We start from the raw sequence: 26312 nt of genomic DNA, 5'->3' as shown, positions 1-26312 counted from the left end.
TGCTAACAGCAGTATGAAAAGCTGCTAAACTTCATACTATATAAGAGGTAAAATTAATCACATTTCAAACCAGTCAAAGTGGAGGCATTCAACTAGGGCCAGTGAAAGTGTTTATGGTGCTGGAAACACTATAGAGAAGCCACTGTGGAAAGTGACTTGACAACATCAAATGAGTGCTCTCGATACAGTCAGATCATCTAGAGAATCATGCACAGAAGATATGAACCAGTTATTTTTGCAGCATTGGTCACAGGAGCAAAATCAACAAAATTTCCAAATAAAAACACATATAAAACCAAATTTGAAGGAGAAAGAAGAAGAGGAAGTGGAAAGAAAGAAGTGGGAGGAAGAAGAGAAGGAACAAACACAGTAGGGGCAGGAGAAAGGAAAGGGAGGAGAAGTGATGTGGGATTCCCTTTTGTGTGCTGTGAATATGTTTATTACCATTGGTTATTAAAGAAGCTGTTTCAGCCAATAGCTTAGTAGAGTAAGGCAGGTGGGAAAATCTGAACAGAGATATAGAGAGAAAGTAGGGGGAGTCAGAGAGATGCCATGCAGCCACCAACCAGAACTTTACCAATAGGCCACAACCTCGTGGTGATACACAGATTAATAGAAATGGGTTAATTTAAGATACAAAAGTTAGCCAGGAATATGTCTAAGTTATTGACCAAAACAGTGTTGCAGTTAATATAGTTTCTGTGTGATTATCCGGGTCTGGTGGCTGGGAACAAACAAGCAGTCTCCTTCTACAGAGAAGGAAGAGGGGGGAAGTAGACTGTGACATACTCATAAAATGGAAAAGGTGGACTAGAGCCTAACACACCAGTGTGGAAAACTCCACACACTTTTCTAGCCCAAGGTCAGAAGCTGCATTTAAAAATTAGGTTCCTGGACTGGAGAGATGGCTCAGCCATTAAAGGCTAGGCTCACAACCAAACATAAAAGTCAAGTTCCTACATCTCATTTAAGCTGAGACATCTCCCATCCTGCTCTGTTGTTTGTGCCCTTGCCTCCTTCTGAGAATATTGGCAAAGGACTTGACAGGATGTTTCTCCATGTATCTGGCTTGATACAGGTTTTGGCTGGTAGTGATGCCACAGGATGAGCCACGTCCTCATTGATCACCAATAGGCGGGGCACAGTCATAGGGATGGTGGCTTGGATTCCATGGTGAGATGGCATTGGCCTATGTCTCACCTGGGAGTTGTCACTCTCCATGTAACACACATCTTGTGTAGAGTCACTGAGACTACATGATTGTCCGGCTTCTGATAAAGTACCCTGAAGGAGATTTGTTAATATTAGTGATTCCTGACTGAATTGATAGTTATTATAACAAGCATCAAACAGTGCTGCCTGGAGCCCATGCTCCTGTGTTTATGGCTTGTGAAACTTCTGTGTGTGTGGAGGGGGGGGGTCTCTTCCCTATTAATTCATGTCTTCAGTAATTGCTTTTTGTCAGATTGAACCATGGCTTCTTATTTTCAATTCTGTGAGGTATAACTTTCCTCTTCTCATGGTTTATTTGTTCTAAGTATTGTAGATTTGGCTAATGAAAACTCTGCCAGCTGGATCCAGGGTCCTTTTGTGCTCTGTGTCATTTAATCACAGCACTGTGTCCACAGTCACTTAGGCCAGTTCCTCTGACAAGAAGACACAACGTCTCCAGCTGCCTAGGTGCTTCATTTTACAGCAACAGCGGAAACAGCAAGAGGTGAGTCAGGTCAAAGGCATTAAGCAGGGATTCCCTCCTAGGCCTCCTGATGATTGACAAGAAGTGAGTCAGGCGGGGAGGGTGCACATGGTGTGTCAGACAAACCAGCTTTGCCAGCAGCTGCTCCACATATGTAAATGCCAGACTGGCAAGTAGTTAAGGAACTGGGACCCACACAGCCTAAAATGCATCATTTGACCAGTTCTAAGTGTGCAGTGCAGTAGCATCCAGAACAGCTGTATTGGTGAACAACCATTCCCACCTATCTCCAGAATACCTTCACCCTTACAACAACTGTAAAAACTCAATGAAATGAAAGAGAAATCCAGTGTTGTTTAAGTCTGGTTCTAGGTCCTGCTAAAGCGTAAGAGCTAAAACCCCACCTCAGCTGGGATGTACCAAGAGCTGCAGTTTATATCTTCCTATTCCTTATTGCTCATCCCTTCTGATGCACTGTGTGGTTTTTGTTGCCTTTTCCAGAAAGTCTTACAAGTGGACTGTCCTGTGCAGTCTTCCTCAGACAAGTGCCTCTGGAAGTTCCCCACTGCGGGGTGTGTTTGTGTTCTCCCCTTCTTGCTACCACGCAGCATTCCATTGCAGCTGTGAACCCTCCCTCCTCTCCTTATCTACTCACCAGCTGTCTTTGGGAGATAAGAAAGCGCTCTACAAAAGGCGTGGAAGCACATGCCTGTTGGGGAATATTATTTTCAGGTATGTGACTTCTGTTTACGCTACATTTGTTTAACTCTGTGAAGCTGTGTTATGGTGCCTGTCTAAAACACCCGATGGCCCTCATAAGGAGATGAACGGCCAATAGCGAGGCAGGAGCAAGGATAGGTGAGGACAGCGGGAGAGAGGAGAAATAGGAGGAGAAATCTGCGAGGAAGGCAAGCAGCAAGAGAACAAGGAGAGGAGGACATCAGGGACCAATCACCCCGCTACACGGCAGCCACGGAGAAAGAAGCAAAGAGAGGTATACAGAGATAGAGGAGATAAAAGTCCAGGGGCAAAGGTAGCTGGGTTAAGAAAAGCTGGCAAGAAACAAGCTAAGCTAAAGCCAGGTGTTCATAAGTAATAATAAGTCCCCATATGATTGATTTGGGAGCTGGGTGGTGGGCCCCTCAAAAAAACACAATACATGTCTGTCATTCCAGCACTCAGAAGGCTAAAATAGGATTGATTGGTTTGACTTGGAATCCATCTGAGACACAGAGTAAACTCAAGGCCAGTGTGGGGATACAGTGTGAGACCCTGCCTTTAAAAAAAAAATGAAGCAGAGTAGGAGGGAAAGAAAAAGGAGGGAGGAAGAAAGACAAATATTCTCAGACATAGTCATGTTTTTATTTTTCTCAAGCAGATAAGCAGACATTTTTAAGTGATGTTTCTGGGTGACATGAGAAGCCTGGGGTCACCCACAAGGAACTGCCTGCTGGTTTTCAACGTGAGGCCATATCCCCCATGGGCACTAGCAGCTCATGAGAGACACGGGTGTCCCCGGCTTTCAGCAGCACTTGGACTTTCACTTTGATCTGTAAAAACAATTGATTTTGCTATTGAAATCGATGTGTAGTGGCTGGTGCTGCACTGTGGCTTTAACTCGGATGTCTCTAATGACATTTAAGGACAGAGTGTGTTCTACTCTGCTCTGCCTTCCACATACTTTTTTGGTGACACCTGTTCAAATCTTTTGCCCATTTTTTAGGTGGATTTTCTTCTCTTACCAAGTTTTGAGAATGTTTTTATGTGATGGAATAGGCTTATGTGGTTTTTATTTCACTTTTTAAAATTTACTTTTATTTAGTTTTTGAGACAGTGTCTCATTGGGTAGCTCTGGCTAGCCTGGAACTCTTTTTTTCCCCTTATTTATTTATTTAAAGAATTTCCACTTCCTCCCCTCCTCCCAATACCCTCCGGCTCCCCCCACTCCCTCTCTTCCTCCCTCACCATTCCCAAGAGCAGTCAAGGTTTCCTGCCCTGTGGGAAATCCAAATTCCTCCCCCCTCCCTCCATGTCCAGGAAGGTGAGCATCCAAACAGACCAGGATCCCAAAAAGCCAGTTCATGCAGATGAAACAAGACCCAGTGCCATTGTCAATGACTTCTCAGTCAGCCCCCATGTCAGCCACATTCAGAGAATCCGGTTTGATCACATGCTCGTTCAGTCCCAGTCCAGCTGGCCTTGGTGAGCTCTCATTCGATCAGTCCCCTTGAATCAGTGGGTGAACGCACCCTTCGCGGTCCTGACTTCCTTCTTTATGTTCTCCTTCCATCTGCTCTTCATTTGGACCTTGGGGGCTCAGTCCAGTGTTCCAATGTGGGTCTCTGTCTCTATCTCCATCCATCGTCGGATGAAGGTTCCCTCTGGTTCTGCCTTCCTTGCTCACGTTCTCCCTCCCTCTGCTTCTCATCTGGACCTAGGGAGTTAAGTCCAGTGCTCCAATGTGTGTCTCTATCTCTATCTCCATCCTTCGCCATATGAAGGTTCTGTGGTGACATGCAAAATACTCATCAGTATGGTTATGGGCCAAGGCTAGTTCAGGCACCCTCTCCTCTGCTGCCCAGGGAACAATCTGGGGACCTCTCCTTGGGCCTGGGAACCCCTCTAGAATCAAGTCTCTTGCAAACCCTAAAATGGCTCCCTTAGTTGAGATATAAACTTCCCTGCTCCCATAACCATCCTTTCTCCCTCCCCCCATCCCATTCCCCCAAGCCATCCCCAATCCTCCCCCTCTCCCCTCTCCCTAACCATCTCCCCTTACTTCCACCCCTCCACCCAAGTTTGCCTGGCAATCTTGTCTACTTTTATTTTTATTTTTTTTTAAATTTTTTAAAGATTTATTTATTTATTTATTATGTATACAACATTTCTTCCATGTCTGCCTGCCAGAAGAGGGCGCCAGATCTCATTACAGATGGTTGTGAGCCACCATGTGGTTGCTGGGAATTGAACTCAGGACCTCTGGAAGAGCAGTCAGTGCTCTTAACCTCTGAGCCATCTCTCCAGCCCCCTCTTGTCTACTTTTAATATCCAGGAGGATAACTATATGATTTTCTTCAGGTTCACCTTCTTATTTAGCTTCTCTAGGATCACGAATTATAGACTCAAAGACCTTTAACTATGGCTAGAATCCACTTATGAGTGAGTACATACCATATTCCTCTTTTTGGGTCTGGGTTACCTCACTCAGTAAAGCGTTTTCTATTTCCATCCATTTGCATGCAAAATTCAAGATGTCATTGTTTTTGACCGCTGAGCAGTACTCTAATGTGTAGATGTTCCACACCTTTTTTAACCATTCTTCTATTGAGGGGCACCTAGGTTGTTTCCATGTTCTGGCTATTACAAATAGTGCAGCTATGAACATAGTTGAACAAATACTTTTGTAGTATGATAGGGCATCTCTTGGGTATATTCCCAAGAGTGGAATTGCTGGGTCCTGAGGGAGGTTGACTCCCAGTTTCCTGAGAAACCGCCACACTGATTTCCACAGAGGCTGCACAAGTTTGCATTCCCACCAACAATGGATGTGTGTTCCCCTCACTCCACATCCTCTCCAGCACAGGCTATCATTGGTGTTTTTGAGTTTAGCTATTCTGACAGGTGTAAGATGGTACCTCAAAGTGGTTTTGATTTGCATTTTAGCCTGGAACTCTTTATGTAGACTGGCCTCTAACTCAGAAATCCACTTGTCTCTGCTTCTCAGATGCTGGCATGTTTGTCTTTTTTTTAATAAACTATTTTCTCCATCAAAGTCTCACATACATATCAAAACATGAAGAATTCATTTGACTACACCTAATTTATGATGGAAGATCTAAATTTAGAAGGAATAGGAATTACCAGCACTTTCTGTCATACTTCAGCCTCAAACTGCATGATTGAAATATTTATCCCGACATTTACAATAGGTTTTCTGTTTATGTTCTGGAGACTGGGTCTGACAGAGCCCAGGATGGCTTGGAACTGGCTATGTGTCTGAGGACAGTCTTCAACTTGATCCTCCTGTCTCCACCTCCCTGAGTGCTAGGAATATAGGCTTTTAGTTTATTGTATGCATTGTATTTTATAGGATGTTGCTATACAACCCAGATTGTTCTACAACCCACAATTCTCTTGCCTCAGCTTCTTGAAGCACTGGGATCATGGGTCTGTACCACCACAGGTTAACCATGTTTAAGAGATGGTTTGGTTGTTAATGAACTTGCCTTGAAAGCATAAGGACCAGAGTTCTATCTCAAGAACACACATAAAATGCCAGGTATTTGTCGCACACGTCTGTTATCCCAATGCTGATAAGGGAGAGACAGGATACCTGGGACTCGATGGCCTGTCACTCTAGTCTAATTGTGCATACAGCTCTAGACCAATAAGAGACCCTGCCTCAAAGGAAGTTAACAGAATCCCTGGGGTTACAGTTGAAATTGTCTTCTGGCCTCTACATGCATACATGTACAAGTGCATGTTCCCTTCCCTCATATACAATAAAAATTATGTCAAGAAAACAGAATACGAGGGAAGAAGAGGCATTGAATGAACCAGTTAGGGCAAGAAAAAAGTGGTTCAAGTGAGAGATGCTGATGCCTCATTTGGGAAACAAACTGAATATGAAGTGACTTGACCTATGTAGATGGAGGCTTCGCTCACTGAAATAATCACTGTAAATTAAGCTGGGAGGAGAGTGAATGTACTGTGTGAAGGATTGATTAGTGATTAAGAAGATGGATTGGAAACAAGAGCTAGGGTGTAGCTCAGGGATAGAATGCTTGACTACCTTTTGCCCTGGGTCCAATTCTCAGTATGGGAGTAGAAAACAAGAGGTCAAGTTTTGTTAGACTAGATGGCATCCCAGCACTCAGTTTGCTCAGAAGACTGCTTCAATAAGATGGTTCAGAGGCTAAATGCACTTGTCACCAAGTCTGATGACCTGAGTTTGATATCTAGAACCACTTGGGGAGGAGAGAACCAATTCCCATAAATTAATTCTTTGATTACCGTGAATGCTCTGTGAAGCTCTCCAACCCCCAATACACAGATCAATCTCCAGTTGGTAACATGTATAGCAGGCTTTCTCAGACCGCCCATCCTCAAATCATAACACAGAGACTTATTCTCAGTTATGAATGCTCTACCTTAGCTAAGGCTTGTTTGTTGCTAGCTCTTATAACTTAACCTGTTTCTCTTTATCTGTGTTTTGCCTTGCTTTTTAACCTTTCATTCTGTATATCTTAATTTCCTGTTTCCTCTGTGTCTGGCTGGCTGGTAGCTGGCTGGCCTCAGGTGTCTCCCTCTTTTTCTCCCTCATTCCCAAGCCAAAATTTCTCCTGTTACCTATTCTCTCTGCCCACCAGCCCCACCTATCCCTCTGTCTATTGGCTGTTCAGCCTTTTATTAGACCAGTCAGGTGCCTTAGGCAGGCAAGGTGAAACAGCAACACATTTTTATAGTTAAACAAATGCAAGATAAACAAGTGCAGCACATCTTTGCCTATTTAAAGTAATACTCCTCAATAGACATATCTCTTCAGTGTGGTGTGGTGGTGGTGGTGGTGGTGGTGGTGGTGGTGGTGGTGTGTGTGTGTGTGTGTGTGTGTGTGTGTGTGTGTGTGTGTGTGTGTGTAGGTAGCCCTAGGCTGTCCTGAACTTGTTCTATAGACCAGACTAGCCTCAAGTTCAAAGATACACCTGATTCTCTGCCTCTAGAGTGCTGTGATTAAAGACATGCACCACCATACCCAACTTCTCTTCAAATTTGTAACTGTCTTTCAAAGAGATAGTAAGTCTGTAGTTCAGATGAAGTCTGTCTACCAGTTTTCCCCTTTGACTTGTATTTTTGTCTAATTAATCTTTGGTTAATATAAGGCAAAGATTTCTTCTATAAATTTTGTGATTTAGTTTTTACATCTAAGTCTCTAATCTATTTTCAGTTAATTTTGATTGTGACATGAGTTCTAGTTCATTTTCTTTCATTAAAAATAGTTTCCTGACACTAAAGGTAATGAAGGCTCATTATAGAAAACATGGAATGTAGAGAAGGATGAATCTGACCCTTATCTTGGTCCATTTGTACTACTGTAACCAAGTACCATTGACTGGTTAATTTATAAGGAGCAGAAGTTTTTTATTCACAGCACTGGAAGCTCAAAGTCTAAGATAAAGGCATCAGTAGTTTCAGAATCTGATGAGGACCACACTCTGCTTCTAAGTGGTACTGTGTTACTACATTTCTGGAGGGAGGGAATGTCTGTCCTCACATCTTGGGGAGAAGGACAAGAGTCAGTTAAAGGAGTTCTTATCAGGATCCCAGTCCCATTCACAATGGGAGGAGCCCTTGAGACCTAATCTCTCTTAAGGCATGTCTGTTAATCCTTCTACATTGTCCAGTCCTTTTGAACATCTGAATTTATGAGGGGATACATTCAACCCACAGAAGCCACTGCCCAGAGAGAGACTCAGCAACCTGAGACTTAGGTATCTCCTTTATTAATGTATGTTGTCTTAGTTAAAGTTTCTATTGCTGCAATGAAACACTGTGACAAAAAAGCAAGTTGGAAGGAAAAAGGTTTATTTGTTTCACACTTCCAGATCATAGCCATTCATTGGAGGAAGTCGGGACAGGAACTCAAGCATGGCTGAATCTTGGAGCCAAGAGCTGATGTAAAGACCATGAAGGAGAGCTGCTTACTGGCTTGCTTCCCCTGGTTTGCTCAACCTTCTTTTTTGTAGAACCCAGGCCTACCAACCCTCAATTGGCTGGGTCCTCCCCCATGGATCACTAATTGAGAAAAGGCATTATGGCTGGATCTCTTGGAGGCATTTCCCCAACTGAGGCTCCTTCCTCTCCGATGACTCTAGCTTGTGTCAAGTTGACACAAAACTAACCAATACCTGAATCATTTCATTTAATTTTTCTCATACTGTATATAGAATACATATCCTTTTACATTTAGTCTCTTATTATAGCTACATGGTTGTCTGTAGTACTTTCTCTTGGGGACCACCAGTCCCCAAATAATGACATGAAGAAATATTATTAATTATGAAAGCTTGGCCTTCAGCCTAGGCTTGTTCCCAACTAACTCATAACTTAAATTAACCTGCTTCTATTAATCTATGTTCTGTTATGTGGCTTTTACCTTTCTTTAATTTTGTATGTCCGACTTGCTGCATGTCTCAATGGTGTCTCTCACAAGCCTAAATTTATCTCCAGTTCCTCTCTCACCTCATAAGTCCTGCCTATTCTCTCCTGCCTAGCTATTTATTAAACCAATCAGAAGATTCCTTGGCAAAGACACATCTCTGCAGTGTACAAAAGGATTATCCCACAACAGTTGTCTTAGGTAGGGTTTGCATTGTCATGATAAAACACGATGGCTGAAAGCAACTAGGGGAGGAAATGGGTTTTCAGTTTACAACTCTCCATCACTGTGGAAAGCCAGAAACTCAAGGCAGGAACCTGGAAACAGGAACTAAAGTAGAGGCCATGGAGGAACACTGCTTACTCAGATTGCTTGGACCGTCAAGGACCATCTGCCCAGGGGTGGCACTGCCCAGCAAGCTGGGTCCTTCCACATAAATCATCCATCAAGAAAATGCCCTCCAGACTTGCCTACTGTCCAGGCTGATGGGAGCATTTTCTCAACTAAGATTTCCTTGTCCCAGATATGCTTACGTTTGTTTCAAGTTGGCAAAATCAATGAGCACATGTGTCAAACGCTCAGTAAATTTTTAAATGAATTTGTCTATGTACCACATGAGTGTTTGGTGCCCTCGTAGGACAGAGAGGGCATCAGAATCTCCCAAAGCTGGAGTGGCATAAGGTGTGAGCTGCCGCGTGGATACCGGAAATAGAAGTCGGGTCTTTTGGAAGAACTGATAGAACTCTTAACCTGAGCCAGTTCTCCAGTCCCTCAGTAAAACTTTTGAGATCAGGTTTCATATTATAACTCAGACTAACCTAGAACTCACTATGTAACCCAGGTTGGCCAAACTAATGATCCCCTCCTTCACCTTCCTCCCAAGTGCTGGAATTATGGATGTAAGCCACCAAGCCCAGCTGTAACGTGATTCTTTTCTATAAGACAGGATCTCACTAAGTAGCCCTGGTCTTGAACTGACTACGTAAGTCAGACTTAAATGAAGTTTCCTGGTGGTTTTTATTACTAAAACGAACATATGCAATGTCTAGAACTAGTGAACCTAGGTAAGTAGGAGAAGAGCGAAGAAAACTCCTGAACTCACCCCTGGGGACAGCTTGCCTGTGTGCTCGCAGATCTTACCTCCAAGGACCGGCGGAGGCTTTAGCTTACTCACCAAGTATACATGGTGGGTGTGGGGGGAGGTGTCAGAGATACATGGTGAGACCCTTCCTAAATATTTTACAGTTCGGCTTGCTGGACTTGCTAACTCACATATGTAATCCCAGCACTCGGGAAGGAGGTTTGACCAACCTGGGCTACATACCACTGCCGTGGTGAACAACTGTTCCTGTGTCTCTGAATTTCAGCCTTGTTCCCAAGGTTAGATTCTAAAAAGGTATGATGAATCCACAGCTACGAACAGTATTAATACTCTAGAACCTCGTCTTCTTTCTGCCCTAGAGGAGTGTCCCATTGGTCTTCTCTCACATGGCCCTTTGTGCAGACCCTCCGTGGATGATTATTTCAGTGTGGTATGGCATCTTGGGACTGACTTTCCCCAGTCGGGAGAATCGCTTTCCCCAGGGTCGACCTTCCGTCTTTTTCTCGGTTTCTCCAGTCATCCCTCTTCTTTATAAGTCAGCGTCTCTATTAGTAGGCATACCAAAGCATGTTTTCTATTAGACAGAAGACATAACAAAGTCATGTCAGCCTGACATCTCGACTACATAATACAACACGTGGAAGAGACAAGAAAAATGTATTCCCATCAATCTTTATGTTGCTGGACTCCTGTTTTTCGAAAAATAAGAAAGACAAAGTAGATTTTTTTGACCTTTGAATTCTTCAATTACCCTGCCAAGCTTTCAAGACAATTAAGACATACATAATGTCTCTGTAGGATCTTCCTAACTTGTGATCTTCCTAACCCTGTGCTAAGGCAGTGTGGCGGTGTACAAAGAATCGTCTCAGATACAAATATATTAATAAAAGAGGGGATGTCAAATATATCTAAACAGAAAGAAATCAAGAGAATGTAGTTTGCATTTTGGAGGTTCCCTTATTGTATGTATCATGGTAGGAGCAGGACCACCACTTGGCTTTCTCATCTATTTGCTGACCTGCTTGAGCCTTCCTAGCGCCACCTGCTGACAAGCATTGGCACTGCATGTGAGCAGCTCTGGAGAAAGAACCAGTTTGGGAATTTGGGCGGAAATGAAATTGTCTTAGGGGATAAGCCTGTTTCAACATAATTGCCTTGTTTGTGACAAGTCTTGTTTTGTAGCTTGAGCCATCCTTCAGTTTATGATCCACTTGCCTCAGTCTCCCAAGTGATGTGATTATAAGCATGTGCCACCATACCACATCCGACCTGTTTTATAGTTTTTGAACATCAATTCTATACAACCTGCTCTTTGGATTAACAGTTCAATAAATGCTCCAAAGGACAACTTTCAGAAGTTAGTTCTCACCTTCCACCATGAGTTCAGAGATCAGACTCAGATCGTCTGCCTTGGGAGGCTGGAGCTTTTTCCAACTGAACCGAATCATCAGCTCCCTGTCTCCCAATATAAGATTTTCAAAGCCCAATCTTATAAGGTGAGTAATTTAAAATTAAAACTTTCTAAAGGGTCCATTAAGATAACTCATCAGGTTAAGGCCTTGCTGCCTGCCAAGCCCTAGCACCTGGATGGCGGAAGTAGAGAACCAACTCACACACAAGAGGTGTTCTGACTTCCAAATGCTCAGCTTGGTGCATATGTGCCCCAAACTCACACTAAAAAGAATCAATGTTGTTTTAACAACAAAAAAGTTGATCATCTCTTCAAGGACTTTTTTGGAGTGCTTTTTATTTATGTATATATCCCCAGCGTTTCCTTCATTTAAAAGAGCCCAGCTGGCAGGATTTCCATAGCTCACGCCATCCATTTCTCCAGTGCATTCCCAGTATTTTAAAACTAGTTTGAAATGCAAAGCCTCACCAATCCTGTGTCCTCTTTGATTCTTTTGTGTGGATTTTGCTTGGCTTAGATAAAGAAAAAACCAAGCCAGAGGAGACACATTAGTTTCTGCCTAAGACTTTCTCTCAGCCACTTACCTTTTAGTGTTGGTAGGAGGTGTCCATTCCTCCACTCACCCCTGCATCTTTAGGCAGGAATAGTATTTCCCAATGATTTCTTGCTGGAAGGGCCCGAAGGCTGACCTGTCAGAGCAGAGCAAATTCTCTTGGGCCACTTTATGCAATATGCCTGGCAAAACAAAAGTTTGTGGACCAGACCATGATTTGCAATGGAGAACAACACCTGTTTGAACACCTGCACTCCTAACCTAATGGTGAAGCTAAGCCTGCTGTTCTCAATACAAGTTCTCAATACCTCAAATGAGTGTTAAAAAGCAAAAGACCAAGGCAAAAACACCACTCTCACCTCAAGCAGGAAGAGATAGTTTATTCTGGAATTAAAGTAACCATGACGTAGGAATACAAATTTGTGGTACCCAGATCTCATCGGTCCAACATGGTAACAGTTTCGTGAAGCTTTTTTATAGTGACAGAACAAAGATAATTCTCAAATATATTGGTGAGAACATCAGGTGGGCAGGTTAAAGCAAATCAGATTAATAGCACCACCGTAGGCCTCAACATTAGTAGAGGATATCCTTAGCCTTTGGTTTATGGAAGCTGCTGTATCTGTTGGTACATCCCCAAACCTTTCACTTATTAGTCCCAGATATGTTAGGTCAGGCACAGAGGTGGTCAAGGAATTAAGGGGCTAAGAGTTGCCCGAGATAAGGTATAAATTAGGCTCTCGATCTGCAACATCCCAGCTTCTTCATAGCATTGAAGTTTGGATGAGTTTTCGCAGAAGGTTCAGTGTGAGATGCAGTTCTTTCTGGAAACTTTCACTCACAGACAGAGCTCAACACAAGACACCTGCCATGCTTGGCCAGGCTCCGGGTCCCTGTCATATAGCACCATTCTCAGACCATAACAGCCTGCACTGTCACCAGGCTCCGGGTCCCTGTCATATAGCACCATTCTCAGACCATAACAGCCTGCACTGTCACCAGGCTCCGGGTCCCTGTCATATAGCACCATTCTCAGACCGTAACAGTCAGCACTATCACCAGGACAACTTAATGACCCGCACAAGACCCCAAAGCTAGGGCTTGTTTACTCTTTATGGCCCCTCATAGGATGTGCAGAAGGATCACAGGACCCTCAACTGAGATCCTAGCTGGACCTCTGCCATTTATGTGGAACTCTGCCCTAATTGTATGTGCCTTCTGGTACCAGGAGGGGCTAGAGCGCACAGACACAGGGGCAAGGGGCACTCTCCATGCAGCTATGAGGAAACTGTCTTCAGTGCTGGTGAGACTTTCTGGTGGTGCAGCCACTAGGAGTTACCAATGCTCCTGTAAGTAACCCCTTACCCATGTTGGGTAAGCTGGCCTAATAAACAAATTGGTCCCCAAGATGAACTTTGGTGAATCATATTTACGTATGTTTGGATTCTTCTAGGGAGGAAATAGGTGGTAAGAATTCCTCCAGCTCCATCACAAGAATAAATCAATTACTGCAGTGAACTTTGGAACAACCGAGTTGGCAGAACCTTGGCATTCACTGTATGAGCCCACTTGTGATGTTTAGGAGTTCCCAGTGCAGGAGGAGTCAATCTCACAAGGCCCTGCCCCCCCACCTCATCCGCACTTAACCTGAGCAGTGCGTTGAGCCCAGCACACTGCACATACTCAACGCCTCTGCCTCACCGCATGATTCCACATGGGCCCTAATTCTACTGCTCTTGCAGGGACAGAGAATGAAACTGAAAAGATACCATGACCTGGAAGAGACAGGTTGGTAGTCAAGGGTTATATAGGACATGAGTGATCTCAGGCATCCCATCTGCTTTGGTCATCACGAAGAACATCCCCCCTCCTTCTAGAGAAGAGGAGTGAGAAAATAGAAAGCCGTGCCAACTGCAGAAATCTAAACTATCCTGGTTAGTTTTATATCAATTTGACAAAAGTTAGATTCATCTGGGAAGAGGGAACCTCAAATAAGAAAATGCCTTTAAAATGCCTTTGATTAATGTGGAAATGCCTGGTTCACTGTGGGTGGAGCCAACCCTGGGCTGATGGCCCTGAGCTGTGTAAGAAAGCAGGCCGAGCAAGCCGTGGAGTGAAGCCAGTAAGCAACATTCCTCCATGACCTCTGCTTCAGTTCCTGCCGCGAATCCTTTCCCTAACTTCCCTCAATGATGAACTGTGATCGGAACTTATTAGCCAGATAACCCTTTCCTTCCCCAAGCTGTTCTTCATCTGTTTTTTATCACAGCAACTGAGGCAAACCAGGACATGCAGTAAATGAATATGTACTTGTGTTTGGATGCAGAAGGGTGTCTGGACAATTCTAGAACAGCTTCACTTTCTGCTGCTGCCTGAAGCTCCCTCTGGTAGAATGAGAAAACCTGTTTCCCTAAACACCCCTTAGTGTATTGATCTGCTTGGAGCAAAGAACAGAGCTATAAAAAGATACTGCGAAAGAACTTTTTTCTGCAGGCAGCAGACTGTCTTTAAAGTTCTGATACCGTGCTTTAGAACACATGAAAGAACTGTGGCTTTGGTGGAGTACAGGGTGTGGGGATCCTGTGAGAGGCACTGTGCCAATGCTTCCCTTACAGGCCTCAGTTTGCACACACAGAGGTCTCAAAGAAAACACTTTGCAACTCTTAAACCTGAGGTTTTGATTGGATTTTCTATGTCTTTTAGTAACCTTGATTTTTGTTTCATTTCAAGACAGTCTCAGTATGTTGCCCATACTAAACTTGAACTTGCTCTCCTTTCCCAGCTGCCCAAGGGCTGGGAGGACAGCATGCGCCATCATATTCAACTAGTAATCACTGTTTGAATGTGTCCTCCTTCCGAGGACCCAAGCACAGGCTGCTCTAGGGGCCCCCAGCCTCCTGACGATCTAGGAGCTATACTCAGTTTATGAGTAGCCAGGGAACAGTGGGACTGTCAGCAGTGAGGGATGGAAGCATAGCTCCACACTGTCACCTTTAGCAACCCAAGTAGTTCCCTTGATCTTTTAGGAACTGTAATTGATTAAGGAAGACCCAGGATTCTTGGCTTTGGCACAGAAAAGAATTTTAAGACTAGCCAGTGTGAAGTGGGGTTGGAGTTTTTATTAAAAGCAGAAAGGTGCTGAAGAAAACACACTGAGAACATGGTTGTGGGATCCTCAAAGAGTCAGTTTAGCAAAGGGCTTTCTTTCAAAGGGATTTCAAGCTCAGCAGTTAAGAGAAATAAGACATAGCCGAGTGTGAGTATGCACTTCTTAAGGAAGGGTCCCAGAAAGTCAGACATGCCTGGGACTGGGCAGGGTTCCTCAAGGAGAGCCTCAGTTGTCTTGCAGCAGACAAGCACCATTTTGGTGGCTCTCTTACATCTCACATTGCTATGAAGAAGCCCTTTCCCCTTTTCTCTTTATGATAAATGATCATAGTGAGCTCCGCCCAGAAGTCCCTTAGATGACCTTAGAGATGACAAGGTGGAACCAGGTACCACTCGTGCTGCACAGGGGTCTAGTGAATGTACTTTCCCTGGAAGGGCTCAAAGGCCCTGCCGTGGGGGCTAGAGGAGCACAGGCTTTCTGAGGTGACTGGAGGAAGGTCTTTAGCAGTTGTTAGTTTTGGGAATTCTTAACTAGAGGCTTCGTTGGATGGCGGTGAGAGGCTCCTTCCCTTCCCATGTCCCTGTGGGTTTTCCTGCCTTTCTATTCTGCCTCAGTGATGGGTTTTTCTAAGTTGTGCTACTATCAGTAAAGACTCGGGAGTCAAATATTGGGGTGAAAACCTGAGAGATCAGAGAAGCGGCGGAGAAGCAACCAGTTGACCTCTCCACACTTCCCAGATTGAAGAGACCATGCCATCTCTAAGCTCCTCCCTTCTCCTTCTTGTGCATCTTTTCTATCTATATTCCTGGCTTCTCTATGGCTAATTCTGGTCAGCTAGTCACCAACTTGGCCCCCTGATTCAAGCTTAACTGTATTAGCACAGTATCAGGGTGTCACAGTGTGATCAAAGATCCCACAATACCTCAGGACCATGGAGAGGGGAGAGGGGAGGAAAAAGCCCTGGCACCTTTGCAGCTGCTATGAGAAATCACCTGACTGTGGACTTCTCAGCCAGACATCCCTCCACCCACAGTTTTGGAAGATGAAAGCACAAATCGGCACGGTGGGGTCTGGCAAGGGACACTTCCTACTGCGGTGCACCGCGCCCGTTGTCTGCACTCTATGTGCTGCCATACAGTTCGTGAACTGGGCAAGGGGCTGGAGATTGAAACACACAAAGACCCAGAGACAGAGATGCAGGTCATCCGTGATATTAAAATGCCCCAAGACTGCCCCCTTTATTGTGTTTAGGGGCAGCTTATATAGGGATAGCCACGCCCCAGCCAAACCCACCAGAAATCATTCTGCCCTCAGGAACTCCTGAGGAGCTCATGCTCAGAGCAGCTGTAGGCACTCAGATCAGAGGAAAACAAGTTGTTTACAAGAAATCAGGATCTGGGGGTTCACAGCTGCCAACATCCTGCTTCCTAGATGCTACGTCTAGCCGTGTCCTCACATGATGGCTGGGAAAAGTCAACTCTCTGGAATCGTGTTCATCATGACTAATCACCTCCTGAACACATCAGCTCCTCATAACAGACCTTGAAGGGAAGGATGCCAGTGTGTAAGTTCTGGGGTCATAAACACTGAGCAATAAAAGTAGGGAAAGCTGCAAGTGGAACCCTCAGAATGGACACACTCCTTTTAGCACCCCTCTTCTAGCTAGCACCTTTGTGTCTGTATCTTATATTTGTGTGTGTGTGTGTGTGTGTGTGTGTGTGCGCGCGCACATGCATGCGTGCATTATATGTGTGTGGGTGCTTGTGCCTTGGCAGTCAGAGGACAGCTGTGAGAGCGGTTCTCTCTTCCCACAATGTAGGTTCTGGGGGGTTGAGCTCAGTCAGGCACAATGGCGAGTGCCCCTTCTGGCTGGGTCTTCTAGCTGGACCATCACCTAATATCTTTGATTTCCTTTTTTAGCTTAGCTAGGTATTCATTCTAATCTGGCACTAGGGATTTGGTTTGCCTTAAAGAGACTTCCTGCTGGGGGTTAGCTGGCCTTAGGAGGGCATGCCCCACGACTGTTTGACACTTTGAAGGACTGAAAATGTCCAGCCTTCTGCCGAACTCCTGATGTGAAATGGGTGACTATTTATAAAGAGTTTACTGTTTGCTCCCCCCTTCCCAGCTGCTCTCCTGGGGGGATACAAATGATGGGACTTCTGTGAGCTACAAAACTCCAGTGCTTCCTGAGGAACAGGATGATACCCTTTGCAGTACCTTTGTGAAGCAAAAATGCCTTCCAATGCATTTGCGAACATGTTTCGACTGCTCTTTTCATGCTAGGATAAAGAGCAGGTGTGCCACGGCCTTCATGGTAGAGTGTCCTGGCTTCTGTTTCTCAACAGTTGCTTTTTAGGAGAAGCTTAACATCAGGATGTCAAACAATAATTCTCAAAACCCTTTTCTTGGGAGGCAGGGTTATAGTTCAGTGAGTGCCAAGCCTGACAACCTGAGTTTGAAGCTGAAACCCGCACGGTGGAAGGGGAGAGTTGATTCCTAGACATTATCTTCAGACCTCCACACACACGCCATGATGTAAATATACCCACCACACATATACGGATAGACATGCAAAGTAAATGTTTAAGAAATTCGGTGAAATGTATTTTAAATCTAACAAAATCTTACTGTTAGATTGATGTGTCAAGTTTCAAGTCAACATGTAACAGAATCAATAATGCTTTCCCTTGTCATTGTATGAGTGATGGAGAAAATACTCATCAACAGGATATTTGATGAGTTAAATCACACTCGCACATGGGGACACCCAGCTGTGTCACAAAACACTGGCGGATGGAAAGGGAAGTGATCCTTTTTTTTTTTTTTTACATTTTTTCCTTTTATGGAAAAAATACTTTTTCTCACATAATATCCCAATTATGATTTTCCCTCCCTCTGCTCATTCCACTCCTTCCCACCTCCCCACCCATCGGGACCCATCCCCTTTCTTTCTTTCATTGGGTAATAAACAGGCTTCTTTGGGATAATAATAAAATATAATAAGATAATAATAAAATGTAATAAGATCTAATACATCAGAATTGGACAAAACAGAGGGGAGAGAGCCCAAGAAAGAGACTTACTTGTTTACACACTAAGGAATTCCATAAAAACATTAAACTGGAAGCCATAATGTATGGGCAAAGGACACACCACCTCTTCATCCATGGGGTTCCCTGAGCCCTGAGGGTGGGGTCTGATGGAGACGTTCCATTTAGGACCGAGTGTTTCAAGGCCTCTCACTCTCTACATTATGTCTGACTGTGAGTCTTTGATGATGGCTGAGCAAGGCACGGATCTTTTCTGTTTTGTTTTTAGAGTAGTAGTATTGGGTTCTACCCTAGGTCTCTGGGTTATCTAGTTTCCGGTTATCTAGCTTGGTCACCCAAGCAGTATTGGATATGGGTTCCATGTGTGCTTTAAGTCAAATTAGAAGTTGGTTGGTAGCCAGATAGTAGTGGTGCATGCCTTTAATCCCAGCACTCAGGAAGCAAAGGCAGGCAGACCGCTGTGAGTTCCAGGCCAGTCTGGTCTACAAGAGCTAATTAGTTCCAGGACAGCCAAGGCTGTTACACAGAAAAACCCTGTCTTGAAAAACCAGGAAAAAAAAAGTTGGTTACTCCCACAAGCTCTGTATCACAATCGTTGATCAAAGGGTTCTGGAACTTGTTTTATACACCAGACTGGCCTCAAACTCACAGAGATTCTCCTGCCTCTGCCTCCCAAGAGCTTTTATTAAAGGTGTACATCACCACTGCCCGGCAAATTTCAATGTTTCAACAACTGAGAAGTACTCCATTGTGTAAATACACCACATTTTATTTACCCATACTTCTGTTGAGGGACATCTCCATTGTTTCTAATGTCTGGCTATTATGAATAGAGCAACAATGGCCATGGTTGAACAAGGTTCTTTGTGGTAGGTTGAAGAATTCTTTGGGTGTATGCCCAGGAATGGTATAGGTGCATCTTGAGGTAGAGCTATTCCTATCTTCCTTAAGATCCCCACACTTATTTCTACAGCAGCTGTACAAGTTTTCACTCTCACCAGCGAAGGAGGAGTGTTCCCCTTGTTCCACATCCTCACCAGCATGAGCTGTCACTCTATCCTTGATTTTAGCCATTCGGGGTATAAATGAAATCTCAAAATAATTTTGATTTGTATTTTCCTGAAGAATACAGATGTTGGATTTTTAATGTTTCTCAGTCATTTGTGTTTTCCGAGAATTCTGTTTAGCTCTGTACTCCCTTTTCAATGGAGTTGTTTTCTTGACACCTAGTTTCTTGAGTTCTTTATATTTATTTTGGATATTGGCCCTCTGTAGTAGGTTGTTTTTGCTCTTTTGGGGGCCTGCCACCCCGCTCCCAAGTAAACACACACAGAGGCTTATTTTCATTTATAAACGCCAGGCTTTAGCTTGCCTTGCTTGTTTTTAGCCAGCTTTTTTTAAACTTAAATTAACTCTTCTATCTTTTGTCCCTGGGCTTTTTCATTTTCTTATTTCTGTATATCTTACTTTCCTTCTTACTCCATGGCTGGCTGGGTGGTTGGCCCCCAGCATGCTTATCTCCTTGTTCTCTTGCTCCTCCTCCCAGATTTCTCCTTCTATTTATATTCTTTGCCTGACAACTCTGCCTATCCTTTCTCCTGCCTCACTATGGGCCATTCAACTCTTTATTAGACCATCAGGTGTCTTAGACAAAGAATAACAGCTTCACAGAGTTAAACAAATTCAACATAAACAAAAGTAACACACTTTAAAATAATATTCCTAATAGATCTCTATCAGATGTGCGATTCTTTTCCCTTTCTGTAGTTTGTCACATTGTCTAAACGATGATCTCCTTTGTTGTGCAAAAGCGTTTCAGTTTCATGAGGTCCCATTTGTTACTTGTTGATCTTAGTGCTTGTGCTAATGGCGGTGTTCTGTTCCTGTGGCCTATGAGTTCAAGACTATTGCCTACTTTCTTTTCTAGAGCCTCAGTGCATCTTGCCTCATATTAAGTTCTTTTATCCATTTGGAGTTGTGTTTTAAGCAGGATGATAGGTATGGATCTATTTGCATTCTTCTACATGCAGCTATCCAGTGCGATCAGCACCCTTTGTTGAAGATGCTGTCTTTATTCTGTTGTGTATGTTTGGCTTCTTTATCAAAAATCATGTGTTCAATAGGTGTGTGGATTTATGTCTGGGTCTTCAATTCAATTCCATTGATTAACATGTCTATTTTTGTGCCAATACTATGCTGCTTTTATTGCTATAGTTCTATAGTACAACTGGAAATCAGGGATGGTGACACCTCTAGCAGATCTCTTATCATTCAGGATTATTTTAGCTATCAGTGTGTGTGTGTGTGTGTGTGTGTGTGTCTGTGTGTTTCTATATGAAGCTGAAAATTGTTCTTTCAAGATCTATGAAGAATTGTGTTGGAATTTTGATGGAGATTTCATTGAATCTGTAGGTTGCTTTTGGTAGGATGGCCAATTTTTACTATATTAATTCTTCCAATCCATGAACATGGGAGATCTTTCCATATTCTGATATCTTCTTCAGTTTCTTTCTTCAAGGTCTTAAAGTTTTTATCATTCAAGTCTTTCACTTGCTTAATTAGAATTATCCAAGATATTTTAGATTATTTGAGGCTTTTATTAAAGGTGTTATTTACCTGATTTCTTTCCCAGTCTATTTGACATTTGTATATAGAAGGGCTACTAATTTTTGTGAGTTAATTTTGTATCCAGCTACTTTGCTGGAAGTATTTATTCCATGGTGGATTTTTTTAGGGCTTTTAGAGTCTCCCTTGAGAGTCAGGAGTTTTTAATAGGTCTGCCATTATATGCTACATTGGCTTTTTCCCTTAAAGCCTTTAATATTCTTTGTTCAATAAGTTAAGTGTTTTGACTATTGTTTGCTGAGAGGAATTTCTTTTCTTTTCTTTTCTTTTTTTTTTTGGCTCAGTCTATTTAGTGTTCTGTACGCTCTTTGCTCCTTGATAGGCATCTTCTTTAGATTAGGGAAAATTTCTTCTTTGATTTTGTTGAGACTATTTTCTGTGCCTTTGACCTAGGTTTCTTCTCCTTGTTCTATTCCTATTATTCTTAGATTTGGTCTTTTCATAGTGTCCCAGATTTCCTGAATTTTTATGACAGTATTTTTTAGATTTAACATTTTCACCAACAGAGGTATTCATTTCTTCTATTATGTCTTCAGTTCCCAAGTTTCTCTATTTCATCTCCTGTATTCTGTTGGTGAGACTTGACGCTGAAGTTCCTGTTCAAGTTCCTAATTTTTTTTTGTTTCCAAATTTCCTTCAGTTTGGGTTTTCTTTATTGTTCTATTTCTGCTTTCAGATCTTGAACTGTTTTATTCATTCCCTTCCATGTTTGTTTGTGGTTTCATAGATTCCTTTAAGAGGTTTATCTCCTTGGCTGGAGTGGCCTGTGGGTTCCCAGAGGACGCCGTTTGGCGTTGGAGCTATAATAAAATAATGAGTGGGGGAAAGCATGTTTGGAGGGGGAGCTCTGTGTGATCCTGGAGATGGGGGGGGGGTTGCAGCTAGTGGTCTCATACAGATCTGGGGCTAAAACAGGGACTGGATTAAGAGGAATGGCAAAGGGAAGCTCTGCAGTTAGCTTACCTGCTTCCCTGGCCTTGAAACCTACAGGTTCCCAGGTCAACCTTCACTTCAGATGCGTAAGTTTAAGCAAATATGTCCATCCTGAAAGGGCTGGGATTCCATTGCCAATGCAGGAGAACCTTGTACATGCAGGGAGGCATAGAAAGGAAAGCCCTCACCCAGCCCAGGTAGGAGATGGTTCTTAGCCCAGGGTGAATGTTGAGAGGATTATGATCACAGATGTTGGCTGGACCTAGGATGCACCAATGCAGATGTTGAGCTGACAGAGAGCCATCATGCTGTATTTGGAGAGCCCACCCATGGTTTTCTTCTGAGCAGCGTGACTCCTGTTGTGGAATATTCCTTTACACTATGTGAAGATGTGTTACTGTAGTTGGTTTAATACAAAGTTAAATGGCCAATAGCTAGGCAGGAGGTATAGCAGGGACTTCCCAGAGAGCCCTGGGAAGAAGAAAGGCAGAGACATCTGTCAGATAGAGAGGCAGAAGGATGGGCAATACAGAATAAAGGTAACCAAGCCACATAAAAGAACATAGATTTAAAGATATGGGCTAATTTAATTATAAGAGTTAGTTAGAAACAAGCCTAAGCTAAGGCCAAGCTTTAATAATTAATCATGTGTCTCGGTGTTATTTTTTTTTTTTTTTTGTGACCTGGCAGCCCAAAAGGAAAGTTTGGCTTCATATGCTGTCCAATGTGGGGCCGCATGTATCCACATAAGGCCTGAGAAAGCTTAAAAAGAAAAAAAGTCAGAACACAGAGTCAAATGTGACCTCCTGGTGACCACAGCCTCTTGATAGAGATACAGCTATTACTTGCTGCCTACAGACTGGAGCCAGCCACCAATGCCATGAGCTGAGCTGAGCCATGTGGCAGCTGACATAGCAGTTTGAGATTTGTCTCATGCAATCAGAGAATGCTGCAGATGCTCAGCAAAGACAGATCCAGACAGAAAAACAAAAAGAAAATATATGTTATAGTATGTTTTAAAAATATACATAGATTTAAGAAAATAAAATGGGTATAGTTGTAGAAAAAGAGTTTATAAATAATAAAATAAAGATTTTAAAGGGAGAATAATATGAAAAGGATAAGTCACATAAAGATGGAAAATTTACAGAGAACCTGGATCCTTTGTTGATTTTGAATTTTTTGAATGCTAATGAACAAAGAATGACAGCTATTAAGAGACAGTGGATTATGAAAGGGACTGCTGAATTTAACCAGCCTAGATACATTGGGAGTGCCTTGCTTTTAAAATGTAAGTCAGGAAATGAATTGCTTTGTAGGAGAGGTTATGCTTTTGTTTCCACTAAAAACAAAAGGTTGTGTATTTATTCAAGGTTGATAGAGATCAGGTATGATTGGGGAAGACCCCCTGAAATTCCTGGCTACATACATTAAAAAATTAAATAAACCTATAGAAATTATAAGACAGGTGATGTGTGCTCAAACAGAAAACTAAAAATGATCTTTGGCTTCTGTACAGCACACAGTCCATGCTTGTGTTAGTGCAGATGTGTATGTTACCTTTGAAAGTTTATGTATTTTCAGAGCAAAGGTACCAGACACCAATGAAAACAGTTGGCCCAGGTGATCCAGCCTCCAAGAGTGCCTCTGTTGAAGTTTCCTCAGAGAGTTCTGCATCCAGAATAGCTTCAAGGCTGCTGACTGAGATGGTCCAGCCTCACAGACTACTCCAGCCAGGACTGCTGATAAGCCTTGCAATTTCCCATTGCATAGACACTGGACAACAAATGTTGTAGCTGGTTTTTTGAGGATTTTTCCATTATCCCAATTTTCTTAGGGTCCCCCAAAGATGTCATCACCCCAAGACAACAGGAAGCAGTCTAGAAAACATGACACCCACATTCCCAAGAGATGGAGTGGATGGTTTTTGTCTCATTACCTAGCGGGGGTTGGTTACAAGTTGTTACGGGCCATGGTCAGGGAGAAAGCTAAACAAAGGAGATTAGATTCAGCAATCTCATTTTGAAAAGAAAAAGAAAGATATAGTATAGAACTGATGGGATAAATGGGTAGATTGTTGAGTCTACTTTTAAACATTTACGAGTCTCAAATATTTTACATTTGTATGAACTTTTGTATATTGATAGAAATTTAAGGTTATTTTTGTAATACTGTTTATATATTTCTATTTTTTATTTAAGATATTGTACCTATACAACTCATTTTAAAATGTAATGTGAAGTTCTAGTCCTTGAAAGTTATTTAGAACAATATAGAAATACAGGTTAGTAGTTAGTCATCTATAACAAAGTTATAGTCATGTTAGGTATATTTTCAAGGTCAATCAGAGACATTTTAAGTAGATAGATGGTCTTCAAAACACTTCAGAGATCTACAGAATATGTCATTTTAATGTTTTAATAGCATAAGGCTTTTCATAACAGTGAGGCATGTTTACTCCTGGCAGCACTAACTTACTTCAAAATAGGATGCTGGGCATCAAAGAACCTCCATATGGAGTTTGCTTTCTTTGAGACAAAAGCTATCCACTGGGCAAAGAAACTGCCATTGCCTCAATTGTTGACAGTATACTGTCTAAATTGTACAAGCAGGACACAAAGGAAAGCAATTTCCAAACTTTACCAAGAGAGGGTAGAACAGTCCTTCTAAACTTCCTGTTTCATAGAAGTCTCTCAGATATTCTAGGCCCATAGACTGAAGATGGATGCCTCAACATTACAGAGGAATCCTGGGATGACTGTCCAGGCATCCAGATGTTTCTGTTGTTTTGGAAGTTGCTTGCTCTGCACTCCCTGTTTACTCAGGAAATATTATATCCTTCTCGGGTCTCTGATGGAGTTGAAAACTAGATAGTTACAGTTTCTCTTAGCCATGATAGCAAGTAAATTAAGTACAAAACTTTGAATTCATCAAGATAGGATAGAATATGCCAAATGCAGATGGACTGGACATTATGAATGTGATTCTTGCTTGATAATTGTTCTCATTGTATAAAGTTTTACTGTGTTAGTTAAAACCTTTCCTTTTTTTAAAAAAATGTGGAATGTTGTGGAATATTCCTTTACACTATGTGAAGATATGTTACTGTGATTGTTTTAATAAAAAGTTAAATGACCAATAGCTAGGCAGGAGGTATAGGAGGGACTTCTGGACAGAGAGAGCTCTGGGAAGAAGAAAGGTAGAGTCAGCAGTCAGATGGAGAGGCAGATAGCAGGATGGGCAGTACAGAATAAAAGTAACTAAGCCTCATAAAAGAACAGGACAGAAATTAACCCTTGTCAGTTATGGGTTAATTTAATTATAAGAGCTAGTTAGAAACAAGTCTAAGCTAAGGCCAAGCTTTCGTAATTAGTAATATGTCTCTGTGCCATTTTGTGTGTGTGTGTGTGTGTGTGTGTGTGTGTGTGTGTGTGTGTGACCTGACAGCCCAAAATTGGAAAGTCTGACTATAGGCTCCAGCTCACAAAGACCTGAAACCATGCAAGGAAGCAAGCAGAGGTTTGTCTATCATGCAAGGGACTGGGCCAACATCTCTGCGTTTGACTGAAACACTGAGGCAAGAATAGGGTAGAGAAGCCTAGGGGTGGGAGCAGGGAGACTCCACAGAGCTCTGACACAAATGCAGACCTGGGAAACCAGAGGCAAATGGACAAGGATTGAGAACAGAGCATGATGGACTTTCTCTGGTTGGTCCTGCGCTAGAAGAAGGTTCTGAAGATTCCTTTACACTTCAAGAGAGGAATAAACCAAAATGGGAACGTGGAGTCCAGGACACAGAAGACCCAGTGGTGTCCCAGTTCATCCAGTCAAGTGTTCTCCAGAGAATTCAGTTGTGAATTCCAGGTGGGACAGAACAGAACAAATGGCAAGGCGGGCCTTTTCATTAGCTTCAGGATGGCCAAATGCAGTCAAGAGGGGCAGCGCACTCTAGCATCCTAATGGCCCCACCATCATCAGCTGGATGCTAGACACAGAGTAAAACAGCAGCAGGCTGCCTCAGGGAGTGTGTGCCCAACTGTGTATGTGATCCAACTGCTATCACACTAACCTTAACCTGAGTGAGGAAGTCGGGAGAACACCTGACCTCAAAATGCCACAAAATAGCAGTATGTACCTATATATTTAGAAAGGTGGCCTCAATAGTGGAGGAACATAGTTGGAAAGTTTTCATATTGCCTCTGAGAGCAAGCACTGGGACAGGAGGTCGGGTCCAAGCTTCGCTCTCCAGTGGTGTCTCACAGAGCCACTTGATCTTTGGAACTGTCTACACTGTATACATTTGCTATGCATGCAAAATTGATACAGTGTTCTCAGGGCTCTGAAGTAGGAATCCCTATGTATGTGGAAACATCTATACTCAACCTGTATGTAGCTTAGAAAACCATCCATTTGGAGCCACCCACTAATGGGCTCCCAGCCTTCATGTGGCCTGGCTACAGCCAGAGCCCAGAAAATAGTGTCCACTGTACTCCTCCATGGTGTCCTCAAATGGGAGTGTGGTTCCCCACCTCATAAACCTGTGATGGCATACAGAATGTGTTTGGGATAGAAAACACCACTATAGCACACACTGTCAATTGTTTTCAGAGGAAACTCAAAAATGCGTGCAAAATGCAAATACAATATTGTTTACGATCCATGCAAAACATTATT

The 26312-nt window shown here is 42.9% G+C and overlaps 1 protein-coding gene across 1 annotated transcript in view; it reads left to right on the top strand.

The window, feature by feature from the left end:
* The window catches only part of Cnpy1 (canopy FGF signaling regulator 1), a 107062-nt gene that overhangs the window by 18752 nt on the left and 61998 nt on the right, over nt 1-26312 (top strand). The window contains exons 2-3 of the mRNA XM_085691102.2: nt 1629-1717; nt 2198-2428. The gene's annotated coding sequence lies outside the window, so the exon portion shown is untranslated. The remainder of the gene's footprint in view (nt 1-1628; nt 1718-2197; nt 2429-26312) is intronic.

Source organism: Myodes glareolus, chromosome 6 (genome assembly GCF_982192425.1).
Source record: "Myodes glareolus chromosome 6, mMyoGla1.1, whole genome shotgun sequence".
In the NCBI taxonomy this organism is placed as follows: Eukaryota; Metazoa; Chordata; class Mammalia; order Rodentia; family Cricetidae; genus Myodes; species Myodes glareolus.
This window is presented reverse-complemented; position numbering and strand designations above follow the sequence as displayed.